Source organism: Camelina sativa, chromosome 18 (assembly GCF_000633955.1).
Source record: "Camelina sativa cultivar DH55 chromosome 18, Cs, whole genome shotgun sequence".
Lineage (NCBI taxonomy): Eukaryota > Viridiplantae > Streptophyta > Magnoliopsida > Brassicales > Brassicaceae > Camelina > Camelina sativa.
The window spans coordinates 6,739,718-6,748,746 of NC_025702.1; positions in this window are offsets into that span (position 1 = coordinate 6,739,718).

Genomic DNA, 9,029 nt, shown 5'->3' on the forward strand with positions numbered 1-9,029 from the left:
CAAGCATAACAACACACAACAAACATATCAGAGAAATCTCCAGCTTAGATAAGCCATGGTCATGCACTTACCTTTGCCACAGAAGACTATGAACCACAAACAAGCAAGAACACACTCCTAGGAAGCTCCTACAACGATCTCAACTAAAGATCTCTACAGAAACGCCCCCAATCTCCCAAAAACTCACCAAGAACACTTAGAACTCTTTTCCTCTCTTCTTTTCTCTCAGAAACGGCTAAACTCGTCGAATGAGACAAAAAAACACGACTTAAGGGTTTTCCCTAACCCAAAATGCAACATTTAACTTAAAATCGTCCGCACTAAACCGGCTATGCATCGGTCGATGCACTACGTTCGCGGATGTTACAAAATCTTTAATGGCTGCAAATATTTTCCAATTACTATAATTGAAACGACCGCACCCGGATTCCCAATCCTCACACAGGATCCATGGGAAATGATCTCACCGGAACCCCATAATTCTAACGAGACAACCAGCGTAGAAATTGCTCCTTACAAAAACTCTCCAATACACCAAACACCACCTCATCTAGTTACTGAGTCGCACAACCAACTACCCTTAGCGACCAAGTAACAAGAGAGGTGGGCTGGAATATTTGATTCTGTCCAGCCACGGACAACACTTCCCCACAACTACCTCAAATAACTAAAAACTCCTCTAGTACCCCCGAAACCCATGACATCACTTCAGTCAATCTCTTATCATCAAAACCTAACTCCATTTATCTTCCTATGACCCAAACACACAACAACATGCTGGTGTCGACAAACACCACCAACTTTACCACAAAACCATCTATACCAGACCACAAGACAAACACTTGATTAAAACACAAACCAACCGTTCATTTCACAAACCCACCGTGGATATGAAGCTTATAGCACCACAAAGCTACCTACAAACTTTCGAACGACCCGACCCGTTTTTTTTTTTAAATACTATATATATAATTAAGCATCCCATACTACTTAATTAAATCAACCCAAACCACAAAACATCATTTAAACCAGCCATTACCATCTTACACAGCGGAAACGTACAAACAATACCAAACCAACATATCCTTAATACAATAACATTCCTAACCATTCTATCCAACAACCTATCATTACTCTAACCAAGGATCCAACACATAACCATAAATAACCAACAACACACAAATGAGACCCTAGATCAACCTCCTCCTCATCGCCTTGATTTCACGTTCACACTTGCCTTTACCTGCACCGCAAACACACATTGAGATGCATGAGTATTTAATAAACACTCAGTGAGGTCATCCTCCCATCTACTGGGCGATACACACAAGCAACTGAGATTCTATTATTAACGCCAACAACCAAAACACAAACAACACAACAAACCATGAAAACAAGACTCGGTTAAGTCTGGTGTCGACCGACGCTAACGCGTCACTAGTGTTGACCGACACTCAGACATCCTAACCGATCAAGAACACAAAATCGTCTATCCCATCCCTAGAAACTTTACTACACTACTCAGATCTCATTGCAGAAAACATAAAAGCATAGATAAACGAAAATTGCATTATAATAAAAGTAGAAGTAGAGTAGAAGAGTATAGAGTAGAAATCTAAGAGAAAATGCAAAAAGAAATAAAAATAATCCTAACAAAAGTGAAAAGAGTTTTGAGTCGCTCTCGATCTCTCCCAGAAGCTCTCGCTCTCTGTTCTGAGGGTCTGCGGCGTGCTAGGGCGAGAGGAAGAAGAGGGGGTTTATATATGGAAACCCATTAACCCTAGCTTCCCAGTCCTTCCTGAGGGTCTGCTCGATGGGGTGCACGAGGATGTGCTCGGGTTGCTCTTCGGGTAGGTCCTCGGATTGTTCTTTCTGTTCTTAGATCCTCTTCGATTGGGTTGGTGTTCGGACTGTTCTTCCTGCTCCATAGCTTCTTCGGGTAAATGCTCGGGTTCGACCTTGTTTCTCCCCATTTTTGGCTCTTAAGCACCTGTTTTCATGTAAAATATGCAAATGCAAGAATGCAACACCCTAAATGGCCTAAATGTGGATTCGTACAGTAAATGACCTAAAATGTTAAGGTTAGGGTAAAAACAATGCAAAATATGGACAAAAAGGGATGCTAAAACATGTAAATTAGAGAGTTATCAATTCCCCTTGAATCACCCCATAAAACCCAACACAGAAAACTACTCGCTCATGATGCAAAGAAACAACATTGGTATTATAAAGTATATCATCAAAGATGAATCAATAAACAAAAGAGGTTCAAAAGAAACTTCTCTAGATGTCACAAAGGTAACATGTCTTCGAAAAAGAGATGAAAGTATGAAAGAAATTAGAAAGAGTAGAGATTGGTGACTTCAAAGGTGACCGCCGATGGTTTGCAAGAGGAGCTGAAAGAGGACGAGCTTCATCGACTGTAGAGGAGTCTCTAATCTTCTCTAGGGCTGCTGCTGGAGGCGGTTTCAATCACAAGAAGAGCACAAAGGAAGCAGACCTTGAAACCCTAAGTTTTAAAGAGTATTTTATAGGGTTTTGTTTGGATTAGGATTTAGTAAGGGTAAAAGCATCTTTTCTTTTTGAGTGCAGGAAAAAGGGCAGAAAAGGAAGGTTTTGGACCGTTGTGAAGGCTTGGATCAGGCCGCCATGATGGTTGCTGGTCAGGCCTTCAATAAAAGCCCATCGGCTAGATGCTTCTCTTCTCGTCAATCTATGACACGTCTCGGTAAATAAGGCATATCTTCTTGATTACTGAACTGATTGACTGGATTCTACTTTGAGGTGAAAGATGACTCTTCCAGCTTTCCATAGATACCTAAAATATGAGTTATGAAAGTTCTTTAAAAGTTGCCCGTACTGTAAAGCTCTGAATATGTCCTGAAACATGTTTTCCTTGTCTTTGGAGGCGAAGGAATTGGTGTTGTTAGTGACGGAGATGGATTTGATAGATGGAGCACGGTGGTGAGAAGAAGCCTTGGTTGTGGTGAAAGGAAGCACTGGTTTTATTTTTGTCTTCCTCTGGTTTGGATCGGCGAAAGAGAGATAGTTGGGAGAAGAGACAAAGGGCAAAAAAGTCAATTTCCTTCTCCAAAAATGCCTAAACTTGAGAGCACGGACCATAGTACCTAATCTCAAATTTTTGGTCACACAAAGCCCTATTTCAGTAAATATCCCAGGTTGTAAAGGAAGAATTATTGAATCAGAAGTTCTCTCTTTCTCTCCCAATCTATTATGCAAACTCTCTCTTCTTCCTATGATTCGATTCTCATTATTTATTCATCAATCTCATTCAAGCACTCTTTGTTCCCTCTATTCAAAACTAATATTAAATGTGATGCGGACATCAGAACTAAACCAAACCGGGAGCATGGCAAACCAACTGGGCCACACACCAAACCGGTCCACAAAGAGCATCTTGGAGAATCTTTTCCCAAATGGAGTTCTGATCAAGCACAAATAGTAGGGTTAATTAATCATCACCAAATTAACCCTAAGGAGTCCAATGGTTCAAGAGGGATCAAACATCATCAAGTCAAATCACCTCTTTGTTGGGATATGACTGTTGCACTATTTATCCCTTGTTTAGGGTTTTTCCCACTGGGTTTACCTAGAAAGGTTTTTAATGAGGCAACACCAAGTCATGAAGGAATCACTTACCATCCATCTAATTCAAAGATGACACAAAAAGTCATAGATGAAGTACTTGTTGGACTACTCGCTGGAGATGCTGAACTACTCGCTGACAGATATGCTGAACTACTCACTGACAGACATGTTGAACTACTCGCAGATGAATCAGACATCATTGCAAGCTATGAAGAGTTTCGGCCTTTTGAAAGTTGGACCAGCCCTAGAGGAAGCCCACACACCTATTTGATTCACCACAAATCACCAGCCCATGGAGAACAACCTAAGAGAAGACCCAAGTCCAAACCACCCTTTGAATCATGTTCGTTGATTTATTTGGAGCCAGATATGGAAACTTCCATTTTCCTTCACTTGGACGTGCCCCAAATCTTCATATGGAAACCAGGAGAGCCTCTACAACCACTAGAGAATATTTTGAGGATATTCACATGCAATAATAGCCATTGGATCAGGCGGATTCAATTCTATTATTACTTGCCTTTTTCGGACCCGATTGTCATCAAAGCACCACGACTACTTCCTATTTTATTTGTGTGCATATTTGAGTTTTCACAAGTGCCTAAGAATCTTCCAAGACGTCACCACTTCCTCCCCAAGTTAACGAGATACAAGGCACATCTTCTTGCCATATTTGGACTGATTCTACACTTAATGGTCCAATGATCATATTTTCATTAATTGTTGCGATTTCTTTCTTGTTTTAGAACACTAGAACGTGTAGTTGAGCCTATATATGCTCTTTAGTTTGTTCATTGTAAATCACCCTTGATCATTTTTAAAGTAATAGAAACATTTTCCTCTTTACAAAGTTTGAGTCTTTGTATTGCTTGTTCTTTAGTTCTTTGTGAGTGATTCACTTAGTGCTTTAGAATCATGCGGATTTAGTGTGTTGAGTGATTCAACATTCTTCATTCGTTCATTGATCGAGTGAGTCGATTATCCCACCGATTGAGAGAGTCAATCATCCATCTATCCATTGTATCACCCCTTGATTCATGAGAGAGTGCTTCAGAGCCAGCTCATGAATTCCACCTTCTGCAAGTTAAGCTTGGAATCTCTTGATCCTTGTGTGATCTTAAGTTGGAGTGATTCCAATCTTATATCATCTGGTATCAGAGCTTTAAAAGCTCCTATCCCCAATGTTGTATCTCTTCAACCTATATCATTTTAATTATTGTTATTTATTTATTTTTATAAAACCTAAAACCAAATAAAAAAAAAAATTCTTGCTTTGTTCTTGTCTATTGCTTCAGTTTCATAAAAAATATATATATATTTGCTTTAGTCAATTATTATTTTTCCTATTTATTTAAAGAAAAATCCATAAAAAAAATTCATATCTTTGTTATCTTAATTAATTTTTGAATTATTCTATTTTATAAAACCAGAAAAAAAAAGAAATTGTTTTTCATATTTGTTATTTGAATTTTTCGAATTTATTAAAAAATATATATATATTTCTATTATTCCTTATTTGTTGATTTACTTTTGATACATCTTTCTTTTGCTTGTGCAAGATTCTTCTATCACAAACACCAAAGAAAACATGGAGTCTATTGAGTTTTATTCGGATGAAGAAATCGAAGGAGAAGAGCCCTATCAAGTCACGTCGGATGAGGAAGACAACTATGAAGCTATTTTGTGGCAACGAGATAGTAGTTCAGCTTCTGATTTAAGGGATGAACCAGATCGTGAAGCACCCGACTCATACAACACCAATAAAGGCTATTCTAAACCATGGGTCAAATTTAAAGATGATTTTGATAGACATGGTTCAAAATCTCCACTGACCCCAATTATGTCTTTTTCAGGAAATGATAATTACTTCAAGAAGAGAGAAGACATGGAGTATGATAGAGGAACAACGAAGGGATACCATTATCAATGTCCTAAAAGGCAAAAACAGAATTCCAACCATCACATCTTGTCACACCAAGTGCCTACATCCTCATGTCAAGAAAAACTGAGAGACAAATACTTTCGTACAAACTCACAAGTGGTACAGGAAGTGACTCAAAGAGGATCAATTCGGCTTAAACCACCTCCAAGTGGTAGATGTGATCCCCTAGCTAAGAGAGATGCAAGGGCCAGTAAGCTAAGAGGAGTCGAGCTTGAACATGGCACTAGAAAAGACCCATTGCTATCAAATCCCAACCAGGCCTACAAGACATATTTCAGGTTATCTTTAAACAATGGTTATGAATATTTTGGACCTAAGAGTTTTGAGTTTGCAGGACACAAAAGAGATTATCCAAAATGGGAACTTAACATGTACATGTACTTTAAGTACTATGCCATTCCCAAAGAAGAGAGCTCGAATATTGTCTTAAACAATTCATGGGAAGCGCAAGACTTTGGTGGAACCAAGAAGAAAAAGTTAGGCGAACGTTTAAGGAACAAATACTCAAAACGTGGGGACAACTAAAGTTGCTTATGAGGGAGAGATATGCACCTCAAATGCTGTCCCAGCCTATTCAAAACACTTACCCTTCAGAGGAACCAAGCCGAGAGAAAACTACACACCACCGTGTTAGTTCCAATCAAAACGCAGATCAAAATTCCAACAAGGTAAGTTACACAAATACTTAGCTTAACTTTTATCAGCAACTAGACCACGTGATGCACTTGCTTTCATCCAAAAGGTATGAGAAAGGTGCAGGTGAAAAAGGAGAATCGAAACCCATACCTTCACTTGAACCGCGAGACAAACTTAAGCAAGGTAAGTCCTCTAATTTTTCAAAGTCAAGTGAATCGACATGCTATATATGTCATAAGAGAGGTCATTTTGCTACAACATGTCCTCAAAGACAAGTAGAAGATGTCACATCGCTAGAATTAAAACTAAATGCATCTAGTTCAAATGACAGTTTATCAACATCAAGTTTAGAAATTCCCAATTCTAGATTAATGCGCTTGCCTTTGCCAAAGGTTATTGATGCAGGTCAATTTCATAGCATGGATGACAGGTCTAAAGAGGTAAACTACAAGGTATCAACTTCAAAGGTAGTTGATGTTGACACAAGTCTTGAGGCAGAACTTTCTGAAACATCAACAAAGGTTTGCCAAAATAAGGTGTATGAGCAAGAAACTCCTAGAGCATGTGTGAAGGCACAACCATCTTCAACACCATTTGATCCTTCTTCAAAGATCACTCTCATTAAGTCAGAGTTGATGTCAAGCACTCTACATGGTACTCTAGTAAGTAAAACATATGATCTTATTCGATATTGGAATAATTTAACAATTGATTGTAGCTTAAAACACTTTGTCATAAATGATTCAACTTCAAGTATAATGCACTTGATTTTATCCTTAAGTGTCAAGCAAGATACAGGTACCATAGACGTGTATAATGGCGAGCGAGAGACCACATCCAAAAGGGTCTTAAATGTGGAGCAAACAGAGAAACTCAAAAGGCATGATAACATGGAAGCAAATCCAGAGCTTAAGTTGAGCAAGCTAGCCACTAAAGAAGATGAGGTTAAAACCAACATCTTGTTGCAAGAAGAACCACCAGATCGATCATTAAATCAACCAACGTTGTTGTTTTTGAATGATACACTCATCGATGAACTATGTCAAGTAAGTATCCCATTATTTCAATTAGTTTGAATGATGTGATTATAAACTTGTTATGACCTAAAGAGTGTGAGAAAAAACATAGGTTATTTAAATAAACCTATGAAACCAATTTCTTGTACAGTAATTGATACACTTTGCAATATACTTAGTACTAAACTTTCGTAGAAAAGAAATGGTTCAAACCAAAAATATTTTACATGTTTATATTGATCCCATGACTGTAATAACGCACTTGTTCTTCGCCAAACGTGTCAACAACATTGCAGGTACAAAAGAGGATCATAAAGTCGATTTACCGGAGATGAAGAGACCCATGAATATTTTAAATCAAAACCAGGGTAAACCAGAGCCATTGGTGGTCACACCATTCCTTAAGGAGACTAGAAGAGCCCCGAAATCTTTCTAAATTAAAGAGGAACCACCAGATCTCAAAGCTCAAGCGCAGATCCAAGGAGGAGCTAAGCACGCTACACAATCAACCATGATATCGGATCAAAACCAAGGCGTGATCCTATCTTTCCTGCTCAAAGGAGAGCAACTTGATGCACCACGCATTACAAAACAAAAACCATACCGAGGTAAGACCCTAAACTCCCAAAATCGAATGAAAGCTAACTTGCTTTCTCTTGGAGCAGATTGTATAGTTTCAAGGACGAAACTTTTTCAAGGGAGAGGGTATGATGCGGACATCAGAACTAAACCAAACCGGGAGCATGGCGAACCAACCGGGCCACACACCAAACCGGTCCACAAAGAGCATCTTGGAGAATCTTTTCCCAAATGGAGTTCTGATCAAGCACAAAGAGTAGGGTTGATTAATCATCATCAAATTAACCCTAAGGAGTCCAATGGTTCAAGAGGGATCAAGCATCATCAAGTCAAATCACCTCCTTGTTGGGATATGACTGTTGCACTCTTTTTCCCTTGTCTAGGGTTTTTTCCACTGAGTTTACCTAGAAAGGTTTTTAATGAGGAAACACCAAGTCATCAAGGAATCACTTACCATCCATCTGATTCAAAGATGACACAAAAAGTCATAGCTGAAGTACTTGTTGGACTACTCGCTGGAGATGCTGAACTACTCGCTGACAAACATGCTGAACTACTCGCTGACAGACATGTTGAACTACTCGCAGATGAATCAGACCTCATTGCACGCTATGAAGAGTTTCAGCCTTTTGACACTTGGACCAGCCCTAGAGGAAGCCCACACACCTATTTGATTCACCACAAGTCACCAGCCCATGGAGAACAACCTAAGAGAAGACCCAAGTCCAAACCACCCTTTGAATCATGTTCGTTGATTTATTTGGAGCCAGATATGGAAACTTCCATTTGCCTTCACTTGGACGTGCCCCAAATCTACATATGGAAACCAGGAGAGCCTCTACAACCACTAGAGAATATTTTGAGGATATTCACACACAATAATAGCCATTGGATCAGGCGGATTCAATTATATTATTACTTGCCTTTTTTGGACCCGATTGTCATCAAAGCACCACGACTACTTCCTATTTTATTTTTGTGCATATTCGAGATTTCACAAGTGCCTAAAAAGCTTCCAAGACGTCACCACTTCCTCCCCAAGTTAACGAGATACAAGGCACATCTTCTTGCCTTATTTGGACTGATTCTACACTTAATGGTCCAATGATCATATTTTCATTTATTGTTGCGATTTCTTTCTTGTTTTAGAACACTNGGGCCACACACCAAACCGGTCCACAAAGAGCATCTTGGAGAATCTTTTCCCAAATGGAGTTCTGATCAAGCACAAAGAGTAGGGTTGATTA